Below are 16,041 nucleotides of genomic sequence, written 5' to 3'. Positions count from 1 at the left end.
AAGAGAAGGGAAAAAAAGGTGGAAATGGGTTTAAAAGTGATTTCGGCGGAGAAATATATATATATATATATATATATATATATATATATATATATATATATACGCGCACACACACACATATATATAAACGTATTCTCCGTTGAGATATTGCAGCCGCTGCTGTGTCCAGGCCCAGGAGCCTTAGCACTGTGCTGTGATGTCACTCAATACCACTGACATCACTAGGTGTAAACAACATCTCTCCTTTGCTGTGTATGTGACTATGGAGCTGTTTGGTGATGTCGTCTATTATGGCCTTCATAGAAGCAACAGGAGATTGTTGCATCCATCTAGAACCCTCAGAACTACAGTGCTATGATGTCACTCACTTCCACAGGCCTTGCAGAGTGTAAACAACAACAACCCAGCTTTGTTGTGTATGTAACCATAGGGATTTGTGATGTCACCTAGAACCTTCACAGCAGCGACAGCTTTATGAGGAGCATCAGCACTGCTCTGCCTGAGCAGAACCATCACCGCCATAGGTTGTCAAATAACCCGGGTTTAACCCACACAGGTAAGTCCAATGGGGTGCAGGCATGTCCTCTATGCTTACAGCTTCCCGTGGGTGTTGGTTTGATACCGTTTGGGGACAGCCAAGGAGGCATCTGCAGGCAACAAAGGTAGGTGTGTGCTTGTGTGTGTGTTTCCTATGCAGATCCTAAGCCCAGTGTCACATGCAAGTAGGAGGAGTAAGAAGGGTTCCTGGCAAATCCGGGTTATGGATTGCATTTAAAAAGGCCCCGTGGGAGTGCAATGGGCCCCTGTCTTGCTGCTTAGCAATAATGGTATGGGTTTAGGTTCTGCTGTGTGTACTGGTGGTTGACTGCCCCCCAGCCCAGAGTGTGCATGGAAAATTGTCTGGCAGCCTCCCTGACAGCAAGCAGTGATAGTGCCCATGAAGGGCACCTTGTTGGGCCCGCCCCTTTCACGGTTATCGCTTCTCGGCCTTTTGGCTAAGATCAAGTGTAGTATCTGTTCTTATCAGTTTAATATCTGATACGTCCCCTATCTGGGGACCATATATTAAATGGATTTTTGAGAACGGGGGCCGATTTCGAAGCTTGCTTCCGTCGCCCTATGCATTGACCCGATATGGCAGTATCTTCGGGTACAGTGCACCACCCCCTTACAGGGTTAAAAAGAAAGATTCCTACTTTCATTGCTACCTGCTTGCTGGCTAGCCAGCTAGCCAGCCCTGTGGGCCTTGCTGCTGCTGCAGCCAAAAAACAAAAGGTGGTGCTGCTGCTGCTTCTGCTGCTTCTGCTGCTTCTGCTTCTGCTTGTGTCTGGCCGCTGTTGGAGCGTCCAGGCACAGGACTTCTGCTGCTGCTGACTAAATGGCCTCCTTAATTGGATCATTTGAGTAGCCAGCACACCTGTGCAGGTAGGGCATGACATGATAGGCAGCTGCCTTGATAGCGGGTGGGTGCTGAATGTTCCTAATTGACAAAATAAGATTAATGCTTATGAAGAAATATAAAATCTCATCCCTTCCCCAATATCGCGCCACACCCCTACCCCTTAATTCCCTGGTTGAACTTGATGGACATATGTCTTTTTTCGACCGTACTAACTATGTAACTATGTAACATAACATGGGGGGGGGGGGGGGTCTCCTGGCTGTTCACACAGGTGTGTCATTGCTGTACATTGACCATGCATTGCTTCTGTGGTATTGCAAAGGCAAAGACAAATGCTTCCAGCCATCCATTGCACTAATGGATTGGTCATCAGCTGGCTGTCTATGTCCCGCATCAATATAGACCAAAGTACAGAGGGTTAGGCTATGCTATTGTGCACCTACCTGATGCATCAGAAGGTGCGAGGCCCTTGCTAAATTCTGTGCACAGACTTTGAGATCTATACTTTAGACTGTATCTAAACCTGCTCCAACATGGACTGACATTCTGGCCTACTTTCAGCCGATGCGACTTGTCTGTCGCTGAACAGTCGCTTTTTATGTATTCAGCACCTATGTATAATGTTGTAAAAATGCTCTAGAAGCTAAAGTCGCAGAAATGTCACACATATTTGGCCTGCAACTTTCTGTGCGACAAATTCAGACAGGAAAAATCAGTATAAATCCTTAGAAAATTATCCCCCAGTGTCTCCATCTGCTGGCGGTATTGAATAAGCATTGCTGCACTGATGGGGTATGCATTAGACGAAAAAAAAGAAGAAAAAGAAGAATAATACGCCCAGAAAAGAGGCGAAAAGGAGAAAAACGTAAAAAAACGTGAAAAAAAAGTAAGAGGAAGAGAAGGGAAAAAAAGGTGGAAATGGGTTTAAAAGTGATTTCGGCGGAGAAATATATATATATATATATATATATATATATATATATATATATATATACGCGCACACACACACATATATATAAACGTATTCTCCGTTGAGATATTGCAGCCGCTGCTGTGTCCAGGCCCAGGAGCCTTAGCACTGTGCTGTGATGTCACTCAATACCACTGACATCACTAGGTGTAAACAACATCTCTCCTTTGCTGTGTATGTGACTATGGAGCTGTTTGGTGATGTCGTCTATTATGGCCTTCATAGAAGCAACAGGAGATTGTTGCATCCATCTAGAACCCTCAGAACTACAGTGCTATGATGTCACTCACTTCCACAGGCCTTGCAGAGTGTAAACAACAACAACCCAGCTTTGTTGTGTATGTAACCATAGGGATTTGTGATGTCACCTAGAACCTTCACAGCAGCGACAGCTTTATGAGGAGCATCAGCACTGCTCTGCCTGAGCAGAACCATCACCGCCATAGGTTGTCAAATAACCCGGGTTTAACCCACACAGGTAAGTCCAATGGGGTGCAGGCATGTCCTCTATGCTTACAGCTTCCCGTGGGTGTTGGTTTGATACCGTTTGGGGACAGCCAAGGAGGCATCTGCAGGCAACAAAGGTAGGTGTGTGCTTGTGTGTGTGTTTCCTATGCAGATCCTAAGCCCAGTGTCACATGCAAGTAGGAGGAGTAAGAAGGGTTCCTGGCAAATCCGGGTTATGGATTGCATTTAAAAAGGCCCCGTGGGAGTGCAATGGGCCCCTGTCTTGCTGCTTAGCAATAATGGTATGGGTTTAGGTTCTGCTGTGTGTACTGGTGGTTGACTGCCCCCCAGCCCAGAGTGTGCATGGAAAATTGTCTGGCAGCCTCCCTGACAGCAAGCAGTGATAGTGCCCATGAAGGGCACCTTGTTGGGCCCGCCCCTTTCACGGTTATCGCTTCTCGGCCTTTTGGCTAAGATCAAGTGTAGTATCTGTTCTTATCAGTTTAATATCTGATACGTCCCCTATCTGGGGACCATATATTAAATGGATTTTTGAGAACGGGGGCCGATTTCGAAGCTTGCTTCCGTCGCCCTATGCATTGACCCGATATGGCAGTATCTTCGGGTACAGTGCACCACCCCCTTACAGGGTTAAAAAGAAAGATTCCTACTTTCATTGCTACCTGCTTGCTGGCTAGCCAGCTAGCCAGCCCTGTGGGCCTTGCTGCTGCTGCAGCCAAAAAACAAAAGGTGGTGCTGCTGCTGCTTCTGCTTCTGCTTGTGTCTGGCCGCTGTTGGAGCGTCCAGGCACAGGACTTCTGCTGCTGCTGACTAAATGGCCTCCTTAATTGGATCATTTGAGTAGCCAGCACACCTGTGCAGGTAGGGCATGACATGATAGGCAGCTGCCTTGATAGCGGGTGGGTGCTGAATGTTCCTAATTGACAAAATAAGATTAATGCTTATGAAGAAATATAAAATCTCATCCCTTCCCCAATATCGCGCCACACCCCTACCCCTTAATTCCCTGGTTGAACTTGATGGACATATGTCTTTTTTCGACCGTACTAACTATGTAACTATGTAACATAACATGGGGGGGGGGGGGGGTCTCCTGGCTGTTCACACAGGTGTGTCATTGCTGTACATTGACCATGCATTGCTTCTGTGGTATTGCAAAGGCAAAGACAAATGCTTCCAGCCATCCATTGCACTAATGGATTGGTCATCAGCTGGCTGTCTATGTCCCGCATCAATATAGACCAAAGTACAGAGGGTTAGGCTATGCTATTGTGCACCTACCTGATGCATCAGAAGGTGCGAGGCCCTTGCTAAATTCTGTGCACAGACTTTGAGATCTATACTTTAGACTGTATCTAAACCTGCTCCAACATGGACTGACATTCTGGCCTACTTTCAGCCGATGCGACTTGTCTGTCGCTGAACAGTCGCTTTTTATGTATTCAGCACCTATGTATAATGTTGTAAAAATGCTCTAGAAGCTAAAGTCGCAGAAATGTCACACATATTTGGCCTGCAACTTTCTGTGCGACAAATTCAGACAGGAAAAATCAGTATAAATCCTTCGAAAATTATCCCCCAGTGTCTCCATCTGCTGGCGGTATTGAATAAGCATTGCTGCACTGATGGGGTATGCATTAGACGAAAAAAAAGAAGAAAAAGAAGAATAATACGCCCAGAAAAGAGGCGAAAAGGAGAAAAACGTAAAAAAACGTGAAAAAAAAGTAAGAGGAAGAGAAGGGAAAAAAAGGTGGAAATGGGTTTAAAAGTGATTTCGGCGGAGAAATATATATATATATATATATATATATATATATATTTATATATACGCGCACACACACACATATATATAAACGTATTCTCCGTTGAGATATTGCAGCCGCTGCTGTGTCCAGGCCCAGGAGCCTTAGCACTGTGCTGTGATGTCACTCAATACCACTGACATCACTAGGTGTAAACAACATCTCTCCTTTGCTGTGTATGTGACTATGGAGCTGTTTGGTGATGTCGTCTATTATGGCCTTCATAGAAGCAACAGGAGATTGTTGCATCCATCTAGAACCCTCAGAACTACAGTGCTATGATGTCACTCACTTCCACAGGCCTTGCAGAGTGTAAACAACAACAACCCAGCTTTGTTGTGTATGTAACCATAGGGATTTGTGATGTCACCTAGAACCTTCACAGCAGCGACAGCTTTATGAGGAGCATCAGCACTGCTCTGCCTGAGCAGAACCATCACCGCCATAGGTTGTCAAATAACCCGGGTTTAACCCACACAGGTAAGTCCAATGGGGTGCAGGCATGTCCTCTATGCTTACAGCTTCCCGTGGGTGTTGGTTTGATACCGTTTGGGGACAGCCAAGGAGGCATCTGCAGGCAACAAAGGTAGGTGTGTGCTTGTGTGTGTTTCCTATGCAGATCCTAAGCCCAGTGTCACATGCAAGTAGGAGGAGTAAGAAGGGTTCCTGGCAAATCCGGGTTATGGATTGCATTTAAAAAGGCCCCGTGGGAGTGCAATGGGCCCCTGTCTTGCTGCTTAGCAATAATGGTATGGGTTTAGGTTCTGCTGTGTGTACTGGTGGTTGACTGCCCCCCAGCCCAGAGTGTGCATGGAAAATTGTCTGGCAGCCTCCCTGACAGCAAGCAGTGATAGTGCCCATGAAGGGCACCTTGTTGGGCCCGCCCCTTTCACGGTTATCGCTTCTCGGCCTTTTGGCTAAGATCAAGTGTAGTATCTGTTCTTATCAGTTTAATATCTGATACGTCCCCTATCTGGGGACCATATATTAAATGGATTTTTGAGAACGGGGGCCGATTTCGAAGCTTGCTTCCGTCGCCCTATGCATTGACCCGATATGGCAGTATCTTCGGGTACAGTGCACCACCCCCTTACAGGGTTAAAAAGAAAGATTCCTACTTTCATTGCTACCTGCTTGCTGGCTAGCCAGCTAGCCAGCCCTGTGGGCCTTGCTGCTGCTGCAGCCAAAAAACAAAAGGTGGTGCTGCTGCTGCTTCTGCTGCTTCTGCTTCTGCTTGTGTCTGGCCGCTGTTGGAGCGTCCAGGCACAGGACTTCTGCTGCTGCTGACTAAATGGCCTCCTTAATTGGATCATTTGAGTAGCCAGCACACCTGTGCAGGTAGGGCATGACATGATAGGCAGCTGCCTTGATAGCGGGTGGGTGCTGAATGTTCCTAATTGACAAAATAAGATTAATGCTTATGAAGAAATATAAAATCTCATCCCTTCCCCAATATCGCGCCACACCCCTACCCCTTAATTCCCTGGTTGAACTTGATGGACATATGTCTTTTTTCGACCGTACTAACTATGTAACTATGTAACATAACATGGGGGGGGGGGGGGTCTCCTGGCTGTTCACACAGGTGTGTCATTGCTGTACATTGACCATGCATTGCTTCTGTGGTATTGCAAAGGCAAAGACAAATGCTTCCAGCCATCCATTGCACTAATGGATTGGTCATCAGCTGGCTGTCTATGTCCCGCATCAATATAGACCAAAGTACAGAGGGTTAGGCTATGCTATTGTGCACCTACCTGATGCATCAGAAGGTGCGAGGCCCTTGCTAAATTCTGTGCACAGACTTTGAGATCTATACTTTAGACTGTATCTAAACCTGCTCCAACATGGACTGACATTCTGGCCTACTTTCAGCCGATGCGACTTGTCTGTCGCTGAACAGTCGCTTTTTATGTATTCAGCACCTATGTATAATGTTGTAAAAATGCTCTAGAAGCTAAAGTCGCAGAAATGTCACACATATTTGGCCTGCAACTTTCTGTGCGACAAATTCAGACAGGAAAAATCAGTATAAATCCTTAGAAAATTATCCCCCAGTGTCTCCATCTGCTGGCGGTATTGAATAAGCATTGCTGCACTGATGGGGTATGCATTAGACGAAAAAAAAGAAGAAAAAGAAGAATAATACGCCCAGAAAAGAGGCGAAAAGGAGAAAAACGTAAAAAAACGTGAAAAAAAAGTAAGAGGAAGAGAAGGGAAAAAAAGGTGGAAATGGGTTTAAAAGTGATTTCGGCGGAGAAATATATATATATATATATATATATATATATATATATATATATATATATTTATACGCGCACACACACACATATATATAAACGTATTCTCCGTTGAGATATTGCAGCCGCTGCTGTGTCCAGGCCCAGGAGCCTTAGCACTGTGCTGTGATGTCACTCAATACCACTGACATCACTAGGTGTAAACAACATCTCTCCTTTGCTGTGTATGTGACTATGGAGCTGTTTGGTGATGTCGTCTATTATGGCCTTCATAGAAGCAACAGGAGATTGTTGCATCCATCTAGAACCCTCAGAACTACAGTGCTATGATGTCACTCACTTCCACAGGCCTTGCAGAGTGTAAACAACAACAACCCAGCTTTGTTGTGTATGTAAACATAGGGATTTGTGATGTCACCTAGAACCTTCACAGCAGCGACAGCTTTATGAGGAGCATCAGCACTGCTCTGCCTGAGCAGAACCATCACCGCCATAGGTTGTCAAATAACCCGGGTTTAACCCACACAGGTAAGTCCAATGGGGTGCAGGCATGTCCTCTATGCTTACAGCTTCCCGTGGGTGTTGGTTTGATACCGTTTGGGGACAGCCAAGGAGGCATCTGCAGGCAACAAAGGTAGGTGTGTGCTTGTGTGTGTGTTTCCTATGCAGATCCTAAGCCCAGTGTCACATGCAAGTAGGAGGAGTAAGAAGGGTTCCTGGCAAATCCGGGTTATGGATTGCATTTAAAAAGGCCCCGTGGGAGTGCAATGGGCCCCTGTCTTGCTGCTTAGCAATAATGGTATGGGTTTAGGTTCTGCTGTGTGTACTGGTGGTTGACTGCCCCCCAGCCCAGAGTGTGCATGGAAAATTGTCTGGCAGCCTCCCTGACAGCAAGCAGTGATAGTGCCCATGAAGGGCACCTTGTTGGGCCCGCCCCTTTCACGGTTATCGCTTCTCGGCCTTTTGGCTAAGATCAAGTGTAGTATCTGTTCTTATCAGTTTAATATCTGATACGTCCCCTATCTGGGGACCATATATTAAATGGATTTTTGAGAACGGGGGCCGATTTCGAAGCTTGCTTCCGTCGCCCTATGCATTGACCCGATATGGCAGTATCTTCGGGTACAGTGCACCACCCCCTTACAGGGTTAAAAAGAAAGATTCCTACTTTCATTGCTACCTGCTTGCTGGCTAGCCAGCTAGCCAGCCCTGTGGGCCTTGCTGCTGCTGCAGCCAAAAAACAAAAGGTGGTGCTGCTGCTGCTTCTGCTGCTTCTGCTTGTGTCTGGCCGCTGTTGGAGCGTCCAGGCACAGGACTTCTGCTGCTGCTGACTAAATGGCCTCCTTAATTGGATCATTTGAGTAGCCAGCACACCTGTGCAGGTAGGGCATGACATGATAGGCAGCTGCCTTGATAGCGGGTGGGTGCTGAATGTTCCTAATTGACAAAATAAGATTAATGCTTATGAAGAAATATAAAATCTCATCCCTTCCCCAATATCGCGCCACACCCCTACCCCTTAATTCCCTGGTTGAACTTGATGGACATATGTCTTTTTTCGACCGTACTAACTATGTAACTATGTAACATAACATGGGGGGGGGGGGGGGTCTCCTGGCTGTTCACACAGGTGTGTCATTGCTGTACATTGACCATGCATTGCTTCTGTGGTATTGCAAAGGCAAAGACAAATGCTTCCAGCCATCCATTGCACTAATGGATTGGTCATCAGCTGGCTGTCTATGTCCCGCATCAATATAGACCAAAGTACAGAGGGTTAGGCTATGCTATTGTGCACCAGAAGGTGCGAGGCCCTTGCTAAATTCTGTGCACAGACTTTGAGATCTATACTTTAGACTGTATCTAAACCTGCTCCAACATGGACTGACATTCTGGCCTACTTTCAGCCGATGCGACTTGTCTGTCGCTGAACAGTCGCTTTTTATGTATTCAGCACCTATGTATAATGTTGTAAAAATGCTCTAGAAGCTAAAGTCGCAGAAATGTCACACATATTTGGCCTGCAACTTTCTGTGCGACAAATTCAGACAGGAAAAATCAGTATAAATCCTTAGAAAATTATCCCCCAGTGTCTCCATCTGCTGGCGGTATTGAATAAGCATTGCTGCACTGATGGGGTATGCATTAGACGAAAAAAAAGAAGAAAAAGAAGAATAATACGCCCAGAAAAGAGGCGAAAAGGAGAAAAACGTAAAAAAACGTGAAAAAAAAGTAAGAGGAAGAGAAGGGAAAAAAAGGTGGAAATGGGTTTAAAAGTGATTTCGGCGGAGAAATATATATATATATATATATATATATATATATATATATATATACGCGCACACACACACATATATATAAACGTATTCTCCGTTGAGATATTGCAGCCGCTGCTGTGTCCAGGCCCAGGAGCCTTAGCACTGTGCTGTGATGTCACTCAATACCACTGACATCACTAGGTGTAAACAACATCTCTCCTTTGCTGTGTATGTGACTATGGAGCTGTTTGGTGATGTCGTCTATTATGGCCTTCATAGAAGCAACAGGAGATTGTTGCATCCATCTAGAACCCTCAGAACTACAGTGCTATGATGTCACTCACTTCCACAGGCCTTGCAGAGTGTAAACAACAACAACCCAGCTTTGTTGTGTATGTAACCATAGGGATTTGTGATGTCACCTAGAACCTTCACAGCAGCGACAGCTTTATGAGGAGCATCAGCACTGCTCTGCCTGAGCAGAACCATCACCGCCATAGGTTGTCAAATAACCCGGGTTTAACCCACACAGGTAAGTCCAATGGGGTGCAGGCATGTCCTCTATGCTTACAGCTTCCCGTGGGTGTTGGTTTGATACCGTTTGGGGACAGCCAAGGAGGCATCTGCAGGCAACAAAGGTAGGTGTGTGCTTGTGTGTGTGTTTCCTATGCAGATCCTAAGCCCAGTGTCACATGCAAGTAGGAGGAGTAAGAAGGGTTCCTGGCAAATCCGGGTTATGGATTGCATTTAAAAAGGCCCCGTGGGAGTGCAATGGGCCCCTGTCTTGCTGCTTAGCAATAATGGTATGGGTTTAGGTTCTGCTGTGTGTACTGGTGGTTGACTGCCCCCCAGCCCAGAGTGTGCATGGAAAATTGTCTGGCAGCCTCCCTGACAGCAAGCAGTGATAGTGCCCATGAAGGGCACCTTGTTGGGCCCGCCCCTTTCACGGTTATCGCTTCTCGGCCTTTTGGCTAAGATCAAGTGTAGTATCTGTTCTTATCAGTTTAATATCTGATACGTCCCCTATCTGGGGACCATATATTAAATGGATTTTTGAGAACGGGGTCCGATTTCGAAGCTTGCTTCCGTCGCCCTATGCATTGACCCGATATGGCAGTATCTTCGGGTACAGTGCACCACCCCCTTACAGGGTTAAAAAGAAAGATTCCTACTTTCATTGCTACCTGCTTGCTGGCTAGCCAGCTAGCCAGCCCTGTGGGCCTTGCTGCTGCTGCAGCCAAAAAACAAAAGGTGGTGCTGCTGCTGCTTCTGCTGCTTCTGCTTCTGCTTGTGTCTGGCCGCTGTTGGAGCGTCCAGGCACAGGACTTCTGCTGCTGCTGACTAAATGGCCTCCTTAATTGGATCATTTGAGTAGCCAGCACACCTGTGCAGGTAGGGCATGACATGATAGGCAGCTGCCTTGATAGCGGGTGGGTGCTGAATGTTCCTAATTGACAAAATAAGATTAATGCTTATGAAGAAATATAAAATCTCATCCCTTCCCCAATATCGCGCCACACCCCTACCCCTTAATTCCCTGGTTGAACTTGATGGACATATGTCTTTTTTCGACCGTACTAACTATGTAACTATGTAACATAACATGGGGGGGGGGGGGGGTCTCCTGGCTGTTCACACAGGTGTGTCATTGCTGTACATTGACCATGCATTGCTTCTGTGGTATTGCAAAGGCAAAGACAAATGCTTCCAGCCATCCATTGCACTAATGGATTGGTCATCAGCTGGCTGTCTATGTCCCGCATCAATATAGACCAAAGTACAGAGGGTTAGGCTATGCTATTGTGCACCTACCTGATGCATCAGAAGGTGCGAGGCCCTTGCTAAATTCTGTGCACAGACTTTGAGATCTATACTTTAGACTGTATCTAAACCTGCTCCAACATGGACTGACATTCTGGCCTACTTTCAGCCGATGCGACTTGTCTGTCGCTGAACAGTCGCTTTTTATGTATTCAGCACCTATGTATAATGTTGTAAAAATGCTCTAGAAGCTAAAGTCGCAGAAATGTCACACATATTTGGCCTGCAACTTTCTGTGCGACAAATTCAGACAGGAAAAATCAGTATAAATCCTTAGAAAATTATCCCCCAGTGTCTCCATCTGCTGGCGGTATTGAATAAGCATTGCTGCACTGATGGGGTATGCATTAGACGAAAAAAAAGAAGAAAAAGAAGAATAATACGCCCAGAAAAGAGGCGAAAAGGAGAAAAACGTAAAAAAACGTGAAAAAAAAGTAAGAGGAAGAGAAGGGAAAAAAAGGTGGAAATGGGTTTAAAAGTGATTTCGGCGGAGAAATATATATATATATATATATATATATATATATATATATATATATATATATATATATATACGCGCACACACACACATATATATAAACGTATTCTCCGTTGAGATATTGCAGCCGCTGCTGTGTCCAGGCCCAGGAGCCTTAGCACTGTGCTGTGATGTCACTCAATACCACTGACATCACTAGGTGTAAACAACATCTCTCCTTTGCTGTGTATGTGACTATGGAGCTGTTTGGTGATGTCGTCTATTATGGCCTTCATAGAAGCAACAGGAGATTGTTGCATCCATCTAGAACCCTCAGAACTACAGTGCTATGATGTCACTCACTTCCACAGGCCTTGCAGAGTGTAAACAACAACAACCCAGCTTTGTTGTGTATGTAACCATAGGGATTTGTGATGTCACCTAGAACCTTCACAGCAGCGACAGCTTTATGAGGAGCATCAGCACTGCTCTGCCTGAGCAGAACCATCACCGCCATAGGTTGTCAAATAACCCGGGTTTAACCCACACAGGTAAGTCCAATGGGGTGCAGGCATGTCCTCTATGCTTACAGCTTCCCGTGGGTGTTGGTTTGATACTGTTTGGGGACAGCCAAGGAGGCATCTGCAGGCAACAAAGGTAGGTGTGTGCTTGTGTGTGTGTTTCCTATGCAGATCCTAAGCCCAGTGTCACATGCAAGTAGGAGGAGTAAGAAGGGTTCCTGGCAAATCCGGGTTATGGATTGCATTTAAAAAGGCCCCGTGGGAGTGCAATGGGCCCCTGTCTTGCTGCTTAGCAATAATGGTATGGGTTTAGGTTCTGCTGTGTGTACTGGTGGTTGACTGCCCCCCAGCCCAGAGTGTGCATGGAAAATTGTCTGGCAGCCTCCCTGACAGCAAGCAGTGATAGTGCCCATGAAGGGCACCTTGTTGGGCCCGCCCCTTTCACGGTTATCGCTTCTCGGCCTTTTGGCTAAGATCAAGTGTAGTATCTGTTCTTATCAGTTTTATATCTGATACGTCCCCTATCTGGGGACCATATATTAAATGGATTTTTGAGAACGGGGGCCGATTTCGAAGCTTGCTTCCGTCGCCCTATGCATTGACCCGATATGGCAGTATCTTCGGGTACAGTGCACCACCCCCTTACAGGGTTAAAAAGAAAGATTCCTACTTTCATTGCTACCTGCTTGCTGGCTAGCCAGCTAGCCAGCCCTGTGGGCCTTGCTGCTGCTGCAGCCAAAAAACAAAAGGTGGTGCTGCTGCTGCTTCTGCTGCTTCTGCTTGTGTCTGGAATACTTGTGAGAAAAAAGACCAATGGATCCAGGCGCTGCTCTATCCAGGTATACACAGGATGCAGGTAAGTGTTCTTAATCAAGCAATTTTATTGAACACAAAACAACAAAAGGATCATGACGCGTTTCATTAATTGCTCCACACGGTTTGTTGTTTATCTCCTTGTGTGTCCATGTGGCCTACAGTACGTGGGTCGTACTACCCAATGCCTCAGGGAGAGGATCAACAAACATCGTAGCAATGCAAATTTAGGGTTCACCTTGCATAGTGTATCTCGGCATCTGCTGACCCACCATCAGTCTGATTTCAGTTGCATGAAACTTCAGGCTATAGAAAATATTGCACTTGATAATTCCCAGAGATTCAGCTTATTGAGAAGGAGAGAGAATTTCTGGATCTTTAAACTCCGTACCCTTGTACCGTCTGGTTTGAATGAGTTGGTGGAGACTGCCTTGTGATATTGCAACATTCAGCGGTTATAACATCTTAATAGCTTTATTTTTCCATTAATTATCATTATTTTTTTTTTTTTTTTAATATTTTTTTTTAATATTTTTTTTTTTTTTTTTTTTATTTTTTTTTAAATCTTTTAGATATGGGTATATGATTGTGTAGACATACTGGATGGGGACGCCTTTTGTCTAAGTATTTATCATCACATTTTGTTAGTAGCTGTCACAGCGTTGACTCCTTATTTATACTATTTTATTATTAAGATCCAGACTTAATTTTATTAGTATTTTAATGTACATTTATTTTGTGTATTTATATATATCAATTCATTTTTTATGTAATCATGTACTGTTTATAGGGATCATCGCATTTTTTATTAATTATTTTCTATCAATTAATTTATTCTGGCGTGTTAAATAATTTATTATGTGTGTTCAGAAGGTACATTTTAGTTTGTGGTTGTTGCTGTTAGAAACGCCCGATATGGACATCCTAAGGCGTTTTTTTTTTATTATTATTATTTTTTTAATTTTTTTTTAATTTTTTTTTTTTTTTTTTTTTTTTTTTTTAATTCCCACCCTTTAACATGGGATATTGTGGATTACTTATATCTCTTGCCTTCATTTCATTTATTTATTTTTGTATTTATTTTACCTTTTTCTTCCATAGATGGTGTTGTTCCCTATGTTGTTTACTCACTATGTTGGGCGCTCCGCTGCAAGCCGCGCCCTGTGGACTGTGATTGGTTGTTTTCCGTTCAGAGACGTCTGCTTGGCAACGCGTCCGTGGATACTCCTGTCACTGCTATGCCGGTGCGTGCTGCGAGTGGAGCGCCTTACAATAGACCGATGCCATTGTTTATGTTTATTTTCAGCCACATGGCTATGTTGTTTACCTCGTCAGAGCTCCCGCATGTGTTTGTCACATTGCCGATTCCACCCATGTTATATCACTTAGTACTGTTTATATTGATGTTATATTATCATAATCGAACGCACACCTGTATGTTTTAGACAATAATTATTTTCTGCTGTTTCTACATGTAAATTAAGTTTTTTGTAAGTGGACTGGATGTGACATCACATTCAGCCCACCCCTTCCTGACCTGTACCTCCTCCACCTTGCCATTATATAAAGGGTGCTTGTTGTAGCAGCACCTAGATCATCTGAGGAAGGGGAATTTACCCCGAAACGCGTCATGATCCTTTTGTTGTTTTGTGTTCAATAAAATTGCTTGATTAAGAACACTTACCTGCATCCTGTGTATACCTGGATAGAGCAGCGCCTGCATCCATTGGTCTTTTTTCTCACAAGTATTCCAGTTTCTACAGGGCGTTGACACGCTCCTGTGACCATCAGGCTCGGCAGCTCATCCAACTCTATCTGGTACCCCAATCAAGGGGTGATATGCGCAATTCTTCTACTTTAAGGTGAGCGGCCACCCTGACTTAAGTCCTGGGTGTACATTCAGCATACTTTTTGGTTCCCTCACCTGCCAAGGGTAATACACGAGGCGCTGCCTCCCGGTTGTCTTTTTTGTCTTTATTTCTTCGTAGGTCTTGGCTGTCCAGGAGGACAGACCAATAGGTGCATTTGTGCCCACTACCGGAGCGACTCGTGTAAAATCCATATCTTACACATCTATTTCTGGAGTACACTTCCCTCCAGTGACTGGCATCATGGATCTAAAGGATTCCCGTCTGAACAAAAGATCTACATTCTTCAACTCTATGATCTCCACAGAACCCGTGAGAACGGAAGATCTCCTTTCATCCAATGCATTAACAGGTACGCCTGATGAACTGGCTCGTATGAAATCTCTCTTCTTTGAACTAGAGAAACTTTCCCTTGAGGAAACCCAACATCATTTAGACAGTTCATTTTTAGAGGTATACCTGGCAGAACAGATCATTCCACGTGGACTGAGATTGCGCCCTCTACCTACGTTTGAGGATGATTCCGAGTTCTGTGGATCTTGGGACCATGCACTTAATTTCTGCTCTAACACCATTTTGAAACTTTTGAGAGACAAACGTAACATCTTAGTTGAAAACGTTTCAAATAGGATAGACTCATGTATTTTGTTACTTTCAGCGTATGAACACTTACCAGAGTATGCGTCATGGCTCTCTAGTTTTAAGAGGAAAGTACATAAGTTTGAAGTAGACATTATGCACAAAAAGATAGGCAAACTAAATAGAGATAGGGACGATTATAGGTCCAACAATATCCGTTATTGGTTAAATAACCATACCCATTTAAAACATACAGATAACCAATTATCCTCTGCACAACAATCAGACACCTGCCTGCCTAACACACCGGCATTTTCCAGTCACAAACCCAATTTTACTAGACAGCGCAAAATATCACTTTCCAACCGGAATAAGCAGAATTTGAATACATATCAACATCCACGGACCTTTAAGGCTTCCAATCATCAGGGTAATCAATACCCTAACAAAAGAAAAGCAATAAATCATGTTACTAAGCCGGTTATTCAGTCCAACACTGTCAATAATAAAAATAATGTTCATAACAAAAATAGTAATACTAATATAAACATTTCTTCAATTAGATCTCAACCCATTAATGTTGCGAATAGTCTAGTTAAATCCAATACACAGTCACTTGGCAACCTTTGTGTTACAACTAATCATCCAGTACCTCTAATTCCCGAGGTGATTCATAGTAACCATTTAGCACCTCTAATTCCTGAGGTGATACATAGTACCACTTTAGTATCCACTACTGATAGTGCTTTGCCATCTACAGAACAAGTAGGCTATTGTTCTGTATCCAATAATGTTTCACAGGATTTGTTGGACCTCCTTGAGTTTTTACCAAGCGGGACCAA

General features: G+C 44.5%; 6 non-coding genes across 6 annotated transcripts; all 6 read left to right on the top strand.

Annotated features, from left to right (window-relative positions):
* The first annotated feature begins 975 nt into the window (after window positions 1–975).
* On the top strand, window positions 976–1,166 carry LOC130320639 (U2 spliceosomal RNA). The gene has a single exon (XR_008866508.1). It is a non-coding gene; the product is annotated as a U2 spliceosomal RNA (small nuclear RNA).
* Window positions 1,167–3,269: 2,103 nt separating this feature from the next.
* Window positions 3,270–3,460, top strand: LOC130320638 (U2 spliceosomal RNA). Its single transcript, XR_008866507.1, has one exon. It is a non-coding gene; the product is annotated as a U2 spliceosomal RNA (small nuclear RNA).
* Window positions 3,461–5,539: 2,079 nt separating this feature from the next.
* Window positions 5,540–5,730, top strand: LOC130320637 (U2 spliceosomal RNA). Its single transcript, XR_008866506.1, has one exon. It is a non-coding gene; the product is annotated as a U2 spliceosomal RNA (small nuclear RNA).
* A 2,099-nt stretch (window positions 5,731–7,829) lies between these two features.
* Window positions 7,830–8,020, top strand: LOC130320631 (U2 spliceosomal RNA). Its single transcript, XR_008866501.1, has one exon. It is a non-coding gene; the product is annotated as a U2 spliceosomal RNA (small nuclear RNA).
* A 2,071-nt stretch (window positions 8,021–10,091) lies between these two features.
* On the top strand, window positions 10,092–10,282 carry LOC130320633 (U2 spliceosomal RNA). Its single transcript, XR_008866503.1, has one exon. It is a non-coding gene; the product is annotated as a U2 spliceosomal RNA (small nuclear RNA).
* Window positions 10,283–12,388: 2,106 nt separating this feature from the next.
* LOC130320632 (U2 spliceosomal RNA) lies at window positions 12,389–12,579 on the top strand. Its single transcript, XR_008866502.1, has one exon. It is a non-coding gene; the product is annotated as a U2 spliceosomal RNA (small nuclear RNA).
* Window positions 12,580–16,041: the final 3,462 nt, after the last annotated feature.

This window comes from Hyla sarda, unplaced genomic scaffold, assembly GCF_029499605.1.
Source record: "Hyla sarda isolate aHylSar1 unplaced genomic scaffold, aHylSar1.hap1 scaffold_2205, whole genome shotgun sequence".
NCBI classification, from domain to species: Eukaryota; Metazoa; Chordata; class Amphibia; order Anura; family Hylidae; genus Hyla; species Hyla sarda.
Note: the sequence above shows the minus strand (reverse complement) of the source record. Positions and strands in the feature narration are given on the sequence as shown.